Source organism: Sorex araneus, chromosome 7 (genome assembly GCF_027595985.1).
Source record: "Sorex araneus isolate mSorAra2 chromosome 7, mSorAra2.pri, whole genome shotgun sequence".
NCBI lineage: Eukaryota > Metazoa > Chordata > Mammalia > Eulipotyphla > Soricidae > Sorex > Sorex araneus.
Window position 1 is genome coordinate 77,237,586 of NC_073308.1, and position 17,229 is coordinate 77,254,814.

The window sequence follows — 17,229 nt, forward strand, 5'->3', positions numbered from 1 at the left end:
GTCATCTGTTTTGGGGCACTCTGGTTTTTTCTAGATTGTGGCTATTGTAAACAGTGCTGCAATGAACATAGAAATGCAGATGTCATTTCTACTATACCTTTTTGCCTCTCCAAGATATATTCCCAGGAGTGGTATTGCTGGGTCAAATGGAAGCTCAATTTCTAATTTTTTGAGAATCATCCATATTGTTTTCCAAAAGGGCTGAACCAGTCGGCATTCCCACCAGCAGTGAAGGAGAGTCCCTTTCTCCCCACATCCACACAAACACTGGTTGCTTTTGTTTTTTGGGATGTGGGCCAGTCTCTGTGGTGTGAGATGATATCTCATTGTTGTTTTGATCTGCATCTCCCTGATGATTAGTGATGTTGAACATTTTCTCATGTGCCTCTCAGCCATCCAAATTTCTTCTTTGGGAAAGTTTCTGTTCATTTCATCACCCCATTTTCTGATCAGGTCGGCAGTTTTCTTCTTGTGGAGTTCAACCAGTGCACTGTATATCCTTGATACCAACCCTTTATCGGATGGGTACTGCGTAAATATCCTTTCTCATTCTGTAGATTGTCTTTGTATTTTGGTCACTGTTTCTTTTGAGGTACAGAAGCTTCTTAGTTTGAGATAGTCCCATTTATTTATCTCTGTTTTCACTTGCTTGGCCAGTGGCGTGTCATCTTTGAAGATACCGTTGGCTTCAATGTCTTGGAGGGTTTTGCCGGCCTTGTGTTCAATGTACCTTAGGGATTCTGGTCTGATGTTGAGGTCTTTAATCCATTTTGATCTGACTTTTGTACATGGTGATAGGTGGAGATCTTAGCCCATTTTTTTGCATGTAGTTGTCCAGTTCTGCCAGCACAATTTATTAAACATTCTTTCCTTGCTCCACTTCACATTTCTTGCTCCCTTATCAAAGATTAGGTAATCATATATTTGGGGGTATATGTCAGAGTATTCAACCCTGTTCCTTGGTCTGCGGCTCTGCCTTTGTTCCAGTACCATGCTGTTTTAATTACTACTGCTTTGTAGTAGAGTTTGAAGTTGGGGAGATTGATTCCTCCCATTTTCTTTTTCCCAAGAATTGCTTTAGCTATTCGTGGGGGCTTATTGTTCCATATGAATTTCAGTAGCGCTTGCTCCATTTCTTTTCTTTTTTTTTTTTTTTTTTTTTTTTTTGCTTTTTGGGTCACACCTGGCGATGCACAGGGGTCATTCCTGGCTCATGCACTCAGGAATTACCCCTGGCGGTGCTCAGGGGGCCATATGGGATGCTGGGATTTGAACCCGGGTCAGCCACGTGCAAGGCAAATGCCCTACCCGCTGTGCTATTACTCCAGCCCCGCTTGCTCCATTTCTTTGAAGAATGTCAAGGGTATTCTTATAGGGATCGCATTTAATTTGTACAATGCTTTGGGGAGTATTTATATTTTGACAATATTAATCCTTCCAATCCATGAGCAGGGGATGTCTTTCCGTTTCCTCGTGTCCTCTTTTATTTCCTGAAGTTTTGTAGTTTTGTAGTTTTCATTACACAAGTCCTTTACCTTCTTAGTTAAGCTGATTCTGAGGTACTTGATTTTTTGAGGCACAATTGTGAACGGAATTGCTTTTATCATGTCACTTTCTTCTCTCTCATTATTTGCATATAGGAAAGCCATGGACTTTTGGGTATTGATTTTATAGCCTGCAATTTTACTATACGAGTTTTAGTATAGTATTTAGTATAGTATTAGAATACTATTTAGTATAGTATTAGAATACTATTCTAGGAGTTTATTGGTAGAGGTTTTAGGGTTCTCTAAGTATAGTATCATATCATCTGCGAATAGTGAGAGCTTGATTTCTTCCTTTCCTACCTGAATGCCCTTAATATCTTTTTATTAATGGCAAAGATTTTTAAATGGCCCCTAAACAAGAGCCAAGCATTCTACTGAATGAAGTCAGTCAGAACACAGACTGAGGAGGCTCTGTGTAGAGCCATATTGTGTAGTGACTATTCCAGTCCTCACACCGAGGGACTGGCATGAGAGTCACAGCATAATTTCCAAGAAGGAAAGGATGTAGTAAGGACCAAAGTGCCATTTGCTCACTTCCCTTCCTCATTAGTCTAGCAGCCACAAGGTGATGCATGCACAGTGGACACAGCATCTGAGGACATCCTCTCTCTCAGAATGGGAGGTCTTGGTGCCTGGAGTGAGTGGGCTGTCAGAGCCAACAGAGGTAATTCCAGAATCCATCTGTGTAGTAAAGAGGGGAGTACTCTATTTCAAGGTTTCAAGGCCCCTGGAATAGGGAATAGGCAGAGGCCCGGCCCAGAACAATGAGGCTGAGTGGAAGAGTACATCCCTGGCAGGAGTTTTTGCAGAAGGAGTCCAGGTCCCAGAGTCTATGCCCAAAAAGCAGAGAGCAAATGCCATAGAGAGAGCCAGGCTACCACACAGAAGGCAATCTGGAATATAGCTGATGCAGGCACAACAGCACATACCTGCAAACAAGTCAAGTAGCAGTAGGAGAGCACTCAAGCCCATATATTCAAGATAGAGGGAAGCTAAATTCTTCACTGAAAAAGACTTTAAGAGAAGAAAACTAGAATTAGCCTTTGGTGTTAGATAAGAATATGGATGGTGTGGGCTTTCCCAAATAAATGGACACAGAAATAAGCATGGCTCACATGATCATATACTATATGTGGCACCGCATAGAATGACACCATGTTATGATGGCACCACCACTCTGGAAATCATTTCTATTAAGATGAAGCTGGGCTTCTTAAAGAAATGCTGATTCCAAGACAAGGACAGGAAAGGTAAGAAGAATCTCCCTATCAAGAAAGGAAAGAAGAGCTAGAAGATTGAGAGGTTTATGCCTAATGGACATAAACCAGCTGAGACAATCTAAGTATCAAACAAATGAGAGAAATGGATTATAGTCCCTTTAGTAAAAAGGAATTTGAGTCAATACAAGAATTAAATTTTGATAAGCAACAGGAAACAGCAGGTACTCAATTAAGGTTACTTTGAGAAGTGCTGTTTTTATTAGTCTCAATGATAAAAGACAACCAATTGCCAGGGCACTGTTGGATGTGTGGATTCTGCATGTTCCCTGTGTCTGTTTTCTTTGGTTTTTCTGTTGCATTCCAAAGGCATACAGGCCAGATTCACTATGAAAAGAGAAGTGGAGAAAGAGACTGAGAAGAGACAAAAAGGGAAGAACTAGATCCACACACCTAGATCCAAGTAATGAGATTGTTTCCAGCTATACATCCATATGGCTGATCTGAAAAACTGGAAACTGTTTAATATTATATGTATTTGAGTCCTTATTTAAAAGTTTAGATGTTTCCATGACCATCTTCTCATTCCATGTCTGAGAAGAAAAAAACTACTCGCATATATCAATCAGCTGTACAATCTCTTCATCCAATGCTTGTCTTTAATACTATTAAGGAGCACAGGTGAAGGGATGGGTGTTTGAGCATTATGTAACTGAGACTTAAGCCTGGAAGCTTTGTAACTTTCCACATGGTGATTCAAGAAAATAAAATAAAATAAATAATAGTACTATTAAGTACTAAAAACGCAGAATACAATGCTAAAACTTAAATGCAAATACTGAGCAATAACAGACTCAAAGCCTTAATCACAGCATCAGAAATAGAGTTAACATCTCAGGGTCAGAACAACAGTATAGTGGGTAAGGTGCTCTCCTTACAAACGGCCAATCTGGGTTTGATCCCTGGCACCACATGTGGCCCCCCAAACACTGCCAGGAGTAATTCCTGAGTTCAGAGTCAGAAATAACCCTTGAGCACTGCCAAGTTAAGCAAAAAACAAAATAATAAAATACAGTTAGCAGGGGCTGGGGCGATAGCACAGCGGGTAGGGTGTTTGCCTTGCAAACGGCCAACCCGGGTTCGATTCCAGCATCCCATATGGTCCCCTGAGCACTGCCAGGAGTAATTCCTGAGTGCAGAGCCAGGAGTAACCCCTGTGCATTGCCGGGTGTGACCCAAAAAGCAAAAAATAAATAAGTAAATAAATAAAATAAAACAGAGTTAACATTAGCATCTCTGCAAGAATTATTTATCGAGTATACTGTGTGTTCACAAATGTGTCGGTCCTCGCCGTGTGCGTTCAGTGGCCATGAGCCATCTCCCACCCTTGCCATCTGCTGCTGACGGACGCACGAAGGAGGGAACAGGGCAGCAAAGCTGGTTGGTGATCAGTCACCATTTACTCCAATCTCTGTCCTCATCCAGCTCACACTATTCTCATCCCAGTCTCCCATTCCCCATCCAGTTTCACTCTATTCATCCAGTTTCACTTTTGGCCCCATTCCAGTCTTACCCTGCCATTTCCTTTTCACTCAATCTTTTCCAGTCTCCCAGGGTTAGTTAAGAGCCCAACATCAAGGGTTGGAGAAGCAATTAAACCTAGGTGAAATAACACAGTCATCATATGAAAAGCCCTTCCTTAGGGGAAGCTTCTTTTAAGACAAAGATCTCATCCTGCTAGAGGATCTGCTCAAGGGACAAATTTTATCTAAGGGCATATTTCTCCTTTCCTTAGTCCATATTCACTTAAATAATCATCTTAAACTTACTTCTTAATAATCTTCCTAGTCATTTTGTATAGACACAGTAGAGATGTATTAAGCTTATAAGGGTGGTTCTCCTTGGGACATTTCGCTATACATCCCAGACTAGAGTCCTCAGGCCAGATTAGTCCTTCCTAACCCCAGCAGGGTCCTTATCCAGTTATTTCTTTTTGGGTCATGAAAATAGTCTGTCCACAACTGTGCTCTTAGCTTATTATATATTTTATGGTGCTTGGCCAGTCCCATTTTGATGCCAGGGTAGCTCACAATTTGCCCCTGGATCTATCCAAGTCCCTTCATCGGGACCCTGCTTTTGAAGTGCTAGGAACTAAGGGCAACTGAAGCTTAAATCTGACAGTAAATTTGACAGAAGCTCAGGAGTAAATATTATTCGGAGTCAATTAACTCCCAAGTTACAAAAGCATAGCATTACCTAACTTCCTGTGTCTATACAAAAAGGACATGCTCTAAAGTAAACTATGCAAAGGACATAAAGGAAAGAAACAAATCAGTATTTTACTAGTATATACAAAATCCAGAGTCCTTAGAGGAATCTGACCTTGTAAATCACAGGGGATTAATTAATTAAGGGATTAACTAGGGGAAATGAGGGATTAACAGATACAGGAAGCAGAGCACAAAAAAATTAAAGATGAATGGGAGTGCTTCAGGAGCATTGTGATGGGTGTTACTCAATAAACTTAAACTAGCAGCAGCGAGGAGAAAGGACTCCTAGTATATCCAACAGTATACTAGACTGTTCTAGAAAGGGGTAGGTGAAAAGTACAAACAAGGAAGTACAGAACATTATCAGGAAAGAGTGTGGGGAAGGGAGTAAAAGGAGGCAGTTACAGAAAACAATAGACTGAAAGGGTAGCGCTTCAGACTGTATAGTTCCAAAAGCAGACCATTACATGAATTAGGACATGGACCCTGTACTAGACTACCTGGGTTCAAGGACCAGTTCTGACATTACAGCTGTGTAAACATGAGCAAGTTACCTAACCTCTCTGTGCCCTAGTACAGTGGTCTTCAGCCACTGGTCAACTGAGAGGGCCAGTATGCAGGTGTAGCAAGGTTGAAAAGCACTGGCATACCAGTTCTTGAACAGGCCTGGTACCAGTATACAAGTGTGAAAGGTTGAAGAATGCTGCTTATCTGTAAAATGAGGACATGGATAGCACCTACCTCTTACATGGGACAGTGACAATTGATGACTTCATATAAGAAAAGCAGTTAGAAGAGCACTCGCCAACAAAATAGCATAGGAGTGTTTTCAACTACCAACCAAAGCTGATGGAGTCTTGACCACAGGCTGCTGGCACTAACATAGGAAAGATGCTAATTCAAAATACCTCCAATTTCTGAAGTAACCAAGGGCCGCTGACAACAGGAAATGCTCAGCTTATACTGAGGCAAGGCAGAAATGCCAGAAGTCAGGGTGACAGTAGTGAGGAAGGTGGATGGAGAAAACCTGTAACTTCTTCCCTCACTTGGAAGTGATTTTTGATGCATGTGTCTGCAGGATCTCCCAGTGCAGTTGAGCTGCACCCACACAGGTGGCTCCTGGGACACCACTCCCCTACCGGCATGTCCTAGGACCAAATATATAATCAGAGTTTGCTTAAGGGGAAATCAAATATATACATAAACAGACGCATATCTGTATATTTCTTTTAATTTGTTGCTAGTCCTATTAAATCTAAGGACAGTTTTCTTTTATAAGAAAAGTGATTCTGTTTTATAAGACATGATAAAACCATACAATTAAAACAACATAGTACTTAATATATTATTTAACTTTTTTTTCAAAAACTTGCTTTAATTCAGAGATATATGTCCAAATATTAACGAAAACTTCATTTTTAAACAGTGTCAACTTCTGACCTTCAGCATATTTCTTAGGATGATGAGCTTCAATACAAGATCAACAGTAACAGGAGTCAGAGAGATAATATAGTGGGTAGGGGATTTGTCTTGGAAGCAGTCAACCCAAGATCTATCCTCGGCACCCCATATGGTCCTCCAAGAACTGCCAGGAGTAATTCCTGAATGCAGTAGTAACCTCAAACACTGCCAGGAGTGTGTGGCCCAAAAAACAAAACAAAACAAAAATCAACAATCAACAGCGAAGGGTCCATCCTCCCACTTCCACAACCATAAATTGATCAGCTGGCTGGTTTTGATTTTGCTTCCTGTATTTACTGGTAGCACACTCTTCTAGTTAAATTCTTTTAAACAATTCAATGCTTTATTTTCACTTTTATTCAAAATACACCAGATAAAAAAAAAAGGGGGGGGGCTGGAGCAATAGCACAGTGGGTAGGGCGTTTGCCTTGCACGCGGCCGACCCGGGTTCTAATCCCAGCATCTCATATGGTCCCCTGAGCACCGCCAGGGGTAATTCCTGAGTGAAGAGCCAGGAGTAACCCCTGTGCATCGCCGGGTGTGACCCAAAAAACAAAAAGAAAAACAAAAAAATATATATACCAGATAGCTCACAGGCTGACATGATCTCAGGCACCACCTGGAAAGATCCCTACCACTCCTCTCCAGCACAGAGCTGAGAGATGCCCTCCACAAAAAAAATAATAATAATAAATAAATAAATACACTAAAAACAAATGACTTAACACTAAAACGCCTTTATAACATAAAATGGTATGTTTTAAAGTTAACATTAAAAAGAAAGAGTGAGCATAGTAAAATTCTAAAAACAGGTTTTTGGTTAATAAAGCAATTTCCACTTTTTTTTTATCTGGTCCATTAAAAGTCTCTCTTATCTTCTGCCTTAAAACTCTTCAGTTAAAGGGGGCCGGAGCGATAGCATGGCAGGTAGGGCGTTTGCCTTGCACGCGGCAGACCTGGGTTCTATCCCCGGCATCCCATATGGTCCCCCAAGCACCGCCAGGAGTAATTCCTGAGTGCATGAGCCAGGAGTAACCCCTGAGCATCACTGGGTGTGACCCCCCCAAAAAAACTCTTCAGTTAAGGAGACACTGGTGGTATAATACTGAACACAGCTGCCATGCAAGAACCTCTGAAAACTCCACCTACAGGTCAGAAAAATAGCACAAGGGTTAAGGTGCTTTTTTTTTTAATCATTATTATTTTTTATTTTATTGAATCACCGTGAGATAGTTACAAGCTTTCATGTTTGGGTTACAATTCACAATGATACCCACCCCTCCACTAGTGCACATTCCCCACCACCAATATCCCGGGTATACACCCCCTTTCCCAGCCTCCCCCTGCCTCTATGGCAGACAATATTCCTCATACTCTCTCTCTCCTTTTAAGCATTATGGCTTGCAACACAGACACTGAGAGGCCATCATGTTTCTTTGCAAGCTACTGACTCAGTCAGAAAACCTGAGCACAGATCCAAGAGTAAGCTCTGAACACCACCATCTGTGGCCCCACCGCCCCCCAAAAAAAAAAATTCATATTCAAACTACCCACCAAACAAATGAGGTTTGTGGTGAGAGGTAAAAGGAAGGAAGAAGCCAGTGTGGTATGTTTACCAGCCCTCTCATCATACCAAGTTTAAAGAAAGTTTTTTTTTTTAATATATTGCTATGCAGAGTCATATAGATCCATTTAATAGCTAAGTTTTATAAGCCCAAATATTGCTATAATTGAAAAATGAAGTGTAGGTAACCAAAACAGGGAATTTATGTGGAATTAGCTATACAATACTATTAGCACTACTATAAAATACTGCATAAGAGATAGAAAACATTAAGGTCAGTGTTTAATGTTTAGAGTGAAGATTTCTGGTTTAGGGGCAAGACTCGAAAAGTACTGGGGTAGGGGAGCTTAGGGACTACTCTTTAGTTGTTCAGGGCGTGGGCCTGGCAATGTATCTCCTTAGTGATGCTTGGGGGCATCAAGTGGTACCACAAAAGATCAAACCTAGGGCTTCTGAATACCAAGTATAAACTCCAGCCCTTTTGCACTATCTTCCCAACAAAAGGTTTACCAGTTATCTTACTCTCAGATATTCATTCCATGGTATTAACTCAATTATAAAACATAGCTATCCTAAAAGGACTAACATTTATTCATGGCTCAGTAGATGCCTGACACTGTTCTAAACACCTTCTTTGTATTTCATCATCAATAACTACCCACTTACAATTCCCCATGTTACAAATAAGAAAACCATGACAGTGAAAAGTTAAGACCATCTGGCTCAAAAGTTTGTCTACTGTCTCCCCTATCACAGGTTCACAGAAATCCATCTGCCATTATCTTGGTCCTTCATTTCCTTATTATTAAAAATAAGTTCCTTCCTCTTAGCTCTAAAGCCTAGTTTAGGAGCTAACAGAGTTATCACAATCATATTTTGATATTTAAAATATTGAGCCAAATGGGCCAGATAGTACAGTGGGTAGGGCATTTGCCTTACACATGGCCAACCTGGGTTCAATCCCCAGCATCCCATATGGTCCCTGAGCATTGCCAAGAACAATTCCTGAGTGCAGAGCCAGGAGTAAGCTCTTGAGCCCTGCCAGGTTTGGCTTAAAAACAAAACAAACAAAAGGAAGAGTAGAAGGCACTGACTTACATATAGCTAACCCTGATTTAATCCCCAACAATGCAAATGGTTCCCTGTGAATGGTCAGCAGTAAGCCCTAAGCAATGTCAGAAGCCCAACCCCACCCTCCATTCATATTTTGCCCATGATAGGATGTTTTCTCTTAATATCACATTCCATTAAATCAAAGGTCACAGCTTTTTCAGTAACAACAAGGGGTATCACACCATTTTCTAAACCCTAAGTAGTCACAAAAGCCTAACTGTAGAATCAAGGCAATCTAGCTGATCTGCCTCCCCACTTTTCTTCACCTTAATTTCACAAGGCTGTATCTGCTTTTTTCGAGTTTATTACCCTCAGAAAACTGATGAAATATGTTGAAGTTTAAAATACGGCAAAAAATGACATAATATACTGTTTCAAGAGATGAAGTTAGATATATAGTCCTCTACCCACCACCACTCTAAGTGTGGACTGAGCTTAATGGTTAAAAAGGGAATGGCTGGGGCTGGATAAATAGTGCAACAGTAGGGTGCTGCCTTGCATGCAGCGGACCCAGCTTCACTTCCACATATGATTGCCTAAGCCTTACCTAGAGCAAGTTTGAGCACATTGAGGTGTGTCCCAAAACTAATAAAACAAAGAAAGATACAAAAGAAAAAAGGAACTACTACATTGACCCTTCCTTTAGGTTCTATACCTTGTTGAATCATTTATAGTAGATCATTTTGGTTTACTTTTTTTTTTTAATTTTGGGGGGGGTCATACCTGGAGATGCTTATTCCTGGCTCTGCACTCAGGAATTACTCCTGGTGGTGCTGGGGAACCATATGGAATGCTGGGAATCGAACCCAGGTTGGCCGCATGTAAGGCAAATGCCCTACCCGCTGTGCTATCACTCCAGCCCCTATAGTAGATCATTTTCTACTATCAGTTTTCGAGTACAGAATTATTTAAGTGGTGGCAATTCTTTTTTTTTTTTTTTGCTTTTTGGGTCACACCGAGAAATGCTTTTGGGTTGCTCCTGGCTCTGCACTCAGGAATTACTCCTGGCAGTGCTCAGGGGACCATATGGGATGCTGGAGATCGAACCTGGGTTGGCTGCATGCAAGGCAAATGACCTCCCCACATTATCATCACTGTGGTCCCAGACTGGTGGCAATTTTAATTCTAACTTGCTGCCCTTTTTTCTTCGTAAAATACTGCATTATATCTTAATTTTTTAAAATTTTTTATTAGTGAATCACCATGAGGTACAGTTACAGACTTACAAACTTTCATGCATGCATTTCAGTCATACAATGATCGAGTACCCATCCCTCCACCAGTGCCCATTTTCCAACACCAATGGTCCCAGTTTTTTTTTGGTTTTGTTTGGAGGTTACACCTGGCTGGCTCCTGGCTCTACACTCAGGGATCACTGTTGGCAAGCTTAGGGGACCTTAAGGAGTGCTGTGGATCAAACCCAGGTCAGCCATGTGCAAAGTCAAGTGTCTTACCCACTATATTATCGCTGTGGCCCTAAATCTTAATTTTATGATACTAGCTTATGTTTTTTTCATAAATGCTTTATCAAACAGAAAACAATTGGTTCTTCCTAAACTGCTGTTTTCATCCTAAGTGAATACTGACTTCAATGAGTGTTCTTTCTGTACGTAATTACTGAACATATAATTGTTTTATCAGTGATGAATTGTATGGACAGATATTTTGCATTCTAAGACTCACTTTGTCTTGAATTATATAGAGATTGGTTTGACAAGTAAGTTCAAAAGCAACAAGATATTTCCTTTTCTATTATTGTCTTTGTGTTTACACATGTTACTTCTAATTTTTATATTGGTATAAAAGAGTTTTACATAAAATTAAATTTTAAAAAACTTTAAGATAATTCTGAGAAATTTGCAAGATATCTCTATCCTGACATTTTGTGACTATCACTGTAGGCTAACCACCTTTATTCTGCTCTCCCTTGCTCTACCAAGGACCAGGAGTCAGCAGCACCACACCAAAAGAATGTTGCAGGAGAAAATACCTTTCTACATTGAAAGTCTTTGCATGGACTCCTGTCAACCACTACCCACCTCACAAACTTACTGGTACATATACAATTGCCATCTCCTCCTCCCTCCTGGCCCTGTAGAGAATTACCTAAATTTTTCACCCTAAAATTCATCCCTTCACATCTGCTCAATGACTTGTTTAACCATTTTTTCTCTCTCCATTCAAATTAAATCTGACAGAGTTTTAGCCAGTTTTTAAGCACAAATAAAGACTGTAAATGTGTTCATGTCACACATAACTTATAGAAACAAACAAAAAAACCCTCTTTCTCAAATTCTTATTGCCAGCTAATCTTTTTTCTTTTTTTTAATTGAATCACTATGAGATAGACCATTACAAAGCTATTCATGATTGGGTTTCAGTAATACAATGTTCCAACACTCATTCCCCCAATGGTGTACATTTCCCACCACCAGTGTCACCAGTTTCCCTCCAACCACTCCCTCCACCCCTTCTGCCTGCCTCTACCTCTCTCCTTTTGTGCATTATGGTTTGCAATACAGGCACTAGGAGGCCATCGTGTTTGTTCAAGGGCGTTCAGTATTTTTATCAGGAAGGTACAGTTGAGTAGCTCTTTTAACTGGGCGGTGGACATGACTGCTGGGGCTTCTGAAAGTCTAGTAAGGGGGAGGGGAAAGCCTGGAGATTTCAGCACAAAACCCACATACCCAAATTTTTAGCAAATTAACATCCTGGTGAGGTCCACCCCAAGAAGGCGGGAGTCCAGCTAGAGGCATGGCAGCAATTTTGGGCTGTGGGAGCAAACAGCTGCCCAGACTCTGTGTGGGTGGAAACTGAGCTAACCTTCAATGTGTCCCAGGTTTTCAGACTTGTGCCAGTCCAGGATAAACTGTGGCTTTTGATCTCTTTCATAATCTCCTTTTCTATTTCACTCTAAACCAAACTTTCTGAAAGAGTAAATGACATTAGCTATTCCTTTTCTTCATTCCTACCTAGCATGAATTGGCTCCACTTACAAAAGTGTTCTGGTTCAGATCACTTTTGTTGTTGTTTTCCTATATTTTTTTCTTTTTGAGTCACAGCAAGTGATGTTCAAAGGCTACACTCTGCCCTGTATTGGGGGGAAGGGAGGGAGAAGAAGGGATGTGGGTGAAGGAACTTTCCCTCAAGGCAATATTCAGGAGACTGGGCTGTGTTAGGATGAATGAACCCTAGTCTTCTGCATGCAAAGCAGGCACTCAGCCCTGTCATCTATCTCCTAAGCCTTTAGGTTAGCAACTTTTTAATAGACAAGGACAGTAAATAGATATGCTCCTGTTATCTTAATTTATGTTTCAACATTCTTAAAGTCCACCTTTTTTCACTACCACTAATTTCTGTGATGTTCCCCATTCTCTCCTATTTTCCTACCTACTATTATTCTTTGAGGTGTTTCTCTTCTCCGTCATTTATTATTCTATGTGTTCTTCCAGAGTAATCTGCTCCATTCCCATTAATTTTAGCTACCAAGAGTATCTTGCCCGCACGGCAGAGCCTGGCGAGCTACCTGTGGCATATTTGATATGCCAAAAACAGTAACAAGAAGTCTCACAATGGAGATGTTACTGGTGGCCGCTTGAGCAAATCGATGAGCAATGAGATGACAGTGAAAGTGACCATCTACAAACTGAGACTCCAAAATTTAAATATCAAGATGAATCTTCTTAATGCATAACCATATAAACTTTCTAATGACATTTCTTGAAAGTCAGAGATGCCTCAAATATAAAAGCCCCTTAATGAGTGTGTCTCCAAGTCCTCAATCCACTGCTCTTGCTACACTCACAGTAAACGGACACGAGATTCACTGAGTACCCCAAGGCAAATACTAAAGAAGTCACAACACTTAGCCTGAAGGTTATTTAATATGAATTTATTATGTGAAGGAATATGATAATGACCAGAAGCTATCACCACTGCACTTTCCCTCAAATCACTATGTCCAAATAGTCTACCTCACTTGCTTCCATCTAATATGTCTCATTCCTTAACTCCGATTGCACTACTTTGCTTCTTCTCTCAAGTGCTATCTGGAATACTTCAAAAATATCTCATTGATCCTATGTACTGTGATTCCAAGCTTATCTCTCTTCATCACCCAGACTGTCTGGCCATGTCAACTCTATTGTCATTTATGAAGTTTCCAGATATTTTATTAAATTAATGACTTAATTTTTTTAACCTTCCATAAAGTTTTAAAATTCTATCCTATTTTTTTTAATTAATAGGGGTGGGGGACAGAATATCTCAGATAAGGCGCTTGCTTTACACAAGGCTGAACATGTTTTAATCCCCAGCACCCCATCACCAGGTATAACTCAAAAATCAAAACTAAAAAAAAACTAATAAACAGGGGATAGGGGCCTCCCAAGCAGTGCTCAGATACCCCAAGGTCATTCCCAGCAACACTCAGCCAATGAGGCCACATGGTTCAATGCTAGGCATGAAGATAGAGTGCTGCCCAGGACCAATGGCCCTGGGTACCACCAGGATCACCCTGTATAAGCTCAGGTGCTTTCAGGCCTATGCCCCAAGGTGCTGAGCAGCGGGACATGTAGTGCCAGGGATTATATTTGGGTCCTTGCACATACAAGGCAGGCATTCCTAATCACTGAGTTACCTCCAGGGTTCTTCTGTTACTGTCTCTTACATGAAAAATAGTATGCTAAAACTATGTCTACAGAAATTCTAATTCCCCTTTGTACCTTAAATTAGCACTAATAGAGTACCTTCCTTTATTTACTAAGATTATGTGGAAGACTTATTACAAATACAAACACACAGCATATCCAAATCTTTTATATAAACTAAAAACATCGTTGCATATAAAATTTTTTAAAACACCAAGTTTACAAAAGCATTACCTTGTAGAAAAGTTACTAAGTTAAAATTAAAATATTAACTTTCTGTGGGCTGGAGCGATAGCACAGCGGTTGGGCGTTCGCCTTTCATGCAGCCGACCCGAGTTCGATTCCTCCACCCCTCTCAGAGAGCCCAGCAAGTTACCGAGAGTATCGAGCCCGTGCAGCAAAGCCTGGCAAGCTACCTGTGCATATTGGATATGCCAAAAACAGTAACAATAAGTCTCTCAATGAGAGACGTTACTGGTGCCCGCTCGAACACATGGATGAGCAACGGGATGACAGTGACAGTGACAGTGATTAATTTTCTGTAGCAGTATTTCTAAATCAAATGTTTCTTGATCACATGTAATCAAATCTTGTACTGGGTTCAATCATATACAGTACTCCATGAAAAACAAACTAAAATCAAAAATTTTCTTCCTTTATAAGACCGTGTATAGCAGAAGATTAATGACCAAGCAAAGGAGAAAAGTCAACTTAACCAAAGTTCCCTTCAGTTCTCTCCTGCCAACAGAAGCTAAGCACAATAAAGAAGTGCACTGAAAAAAAAACAAATCTACTGTGAGGTCATGTACACACCTCAAGCCTTTCACATTCAAGCAGATTAAACCATATTCAAAGCATAGAGGTTAAAGGATTTCTTTTATCTGAGCTCTAACTGGAAATTAGATTTTAAAAATTAGCCAAAATATTTACCGAGGTCTTTTCTCCAGAAGTCTGCAATGTTCTGTTTTCTCCTCTCCTTAGCTTCTGAGGGCCAGATGCACTGTTTCATCTTAACAAATCTAAAAAAGAGCAGCATTTTAACCCATCACACAAGACATTTTGACATTACCAGAAATTGCACCATTTCAGATGAAATGACTTTATTATGAATGTATGCAAAGTTTTACATATTGTTCCAATACTAATGTCATTCTTTAAAGTTTCCAAACAAGAAATACTCCTAAGCCTAGACTAAATCAGACTTCCCAAACGTTGACCTTCCAAAGGTTTTAAAACCAATGCACTGAGAAAAAGAGCATAATGTTGGTTATCAAAGGGTACTTCCACTCTCAAACTACCCTTAACACTTAAAGTCTGGCCTTGAAAAACAGTTATTCCCTCAGGCGAGAATGATAGTACAGCAATGAGGGCACTTGCACTGCACGCGGGCCACAGGGGTTCGATTCCCGGCATTCCACTGGGTTCCCCAGCACCATCTCCAAGAGTGATTCTTCAGGCAGAGCCAGTAGTAAGCCTTGAGCATCTCCTGGTGTGGCCCCATCCAAAACACTTTTTTCTTGTTAAAAAAAACTAAAGTTATTCTCTCAAACATTTTGGATCCTTGCTGAGAATAGTACCGCTGTTTCCTTCTTATTCTCTGCCCAGCACTTTCTATCAAATGGAAATCTTGCAAACGCTTAGGGTGCTCAGAGAGATAGCAAGGCATAGTGACGAAGGTACTGAAAACGGGTTAAAATCACAACTCTGGCACTGGGCAAGTTTTTCCCGAGGCTTCGGTCTAACTAAGTTCTGTCATCTAGAGTCAGTGTAGGAACCCAGATCGCTTCGGCGATTAAGTCAGTACATCAAGTGTTCTGACCCTCGATGCCTAGCGACGTGCAGTCCGCTCGGAAGAAGCTGGCCTGGACCGGCCTGGACGCTGCGCAGTGAAACGGCCGCGCGGGCCGGGCACAGGCGCCGCCGCCCCTCAGGGCCGGCCGGGCCTCAGGCGGCTTCCGCGGACGCAGCCGGCACAGGTGCCGCCGCCACCGGCCCCGGCTCCCCGGGAGCCCCGACCGCCGGGCCGAGGGCAAAGGGGAGCCGCCCACCGCAGTCCCCGGCCGGCCCGCCGGGAACCCGGACCCGGACCCGATCCGGAACCCCAGACCCGACCGAACCCCCAATCTGACGCGGCCCTCGAGGACTGAAGTGGGTGCAGAGGCTCCGCCACGGGCGGCCGAGACCGAGAGGCAGCGACGCCGGGACGGCAGCGACCGGCCGCCTCCGAGGCCCGAATCCCTCACCTGGGCGAGCGGGCAGGTGCGCGGCCTCGCTCCCGGACAGCCCAGGCCGGCCCACCGCGGCAGCGCAGCAGCCACACAGGCCCTACCCGGCAGCTGACAGGGCGGGGGCGGGGAGCGGGCACTGCGGCTGCGTAAACGGCTGCGTCACGCGTCACGACGCGGCGCCTCCCGCACGTCCTCGAGTCCCGCCCGCAACTTGTGGCTCCCGGAGCCTCTCCCTTAGCGGCCAGGCGGGACAAGGGCGCGGCCCGGGCGGGCGGAGTCCAGTGGGGACGGCCTGGGCGGGGTGGGGCGGAGTCTAGTCGGGGCGGGGCGGAGTCTAGTCGGGAGGGAGCCTGGGCGGGACTGGGCGGAGTCTAGTCGGGGCAGGGCGGAGCCTAGTCGGGAGGGAGCCTGGGCGGGGCTGAGCGGAGTCTAGTCGGGGCGGGGCGGAGTCTAGTCGGAGAGGGAGCCTGGGCGGGGCTGGGCGGAGTCTAGTTGGGGCAGGGCGGAGCCTAGTCGGGAGGGAGCCTGGGCGGGGCTGAGCGGAGACTAGTCGGGCGGGGCGGATTCTAGTCGGAGACGGAGCCTGGGCGGGGCTGGGCGGAGTCTAGTCGGGGTGGGGCGGAGTCTAGTCGGAGAGGGAGCCTGGGAGGGGCGGAGTCTAGTCGGGGCGGGGCGGAGTCTAGTCGGAGAGGGAGCCTGGGAGGGGCGGAGTCTAGTCTAGGGAGCGGGAGGCTGAGAACGCTCCTGAGGGTAGGCTTGTGAGCTCGAGGCTTTCCAAGCCTGCAGACAGAGCGAGGCCTCCCTGCTGCTTCTGGAGCAGTGAGGCCGCACGGGGGCAGGAGCGAACCTTTAAGAGAACTTTTTGGTGTGAAATTCGCTTTCCACAAAGTAGCGTTCTAAAAGAGAAAGGCTTTTCACGGCTCGGAAGCCGGCCTCACATGCTGGAGGAAAAGGCAGCTCAGATGGAGAAGGGAACACCAGGTAAAGTGTGGTTCGAGGACCCACTGGGGATGGGAGATACTGAAAGTAGACTATAGATCAAACACGATGGCCACTCAATACCTCTATTGCAAACCGAAACACCCAAAAGGAGAGAGAGAACAAAAGGGAATGCCCTGCCACAGAGGTGGGGTGGGGTTGGGGGATGGGATGGGGTGTGGGAGAGATACTGGGATCATCA

At 43.3% G+C, this 17,229-nt stretch overlaps 1 protein-coding gene across 7 annotated transcripts in view; it reads right to left on the reverse strand.

The window, feature by feature from the left end:
- BLTP1 (bridge-like lipid transfer protein family member 1) overlaps positions 1-16,184 on the reverse strand; it is a 193,215-nt gene extending 177,031 nt beyond the window's left edge. For 6 of the 7 annotated variants that reach the window (XM_055144298.1, XM_055144300.1, XM_055144302.1 and 3 more), the window contains exons 1-2: positions 16,065-16,184; positions 14,752-14,840 (exon numbers count right to left, since the gene is read on the reverse strand). The gene's annotated coding sequence lies outside the window, so the exon portion shown is untranslated. The remainder of the gene's footprint in view (positions 1-14,751; positions 14,841-16,064) is intronic. The other variant, XM_004606218.2, reaches the window with a different exon arrangement.
- Between the last annotated feature and the right edge of the window lie 1,045 nt (positions 16,185-17,229).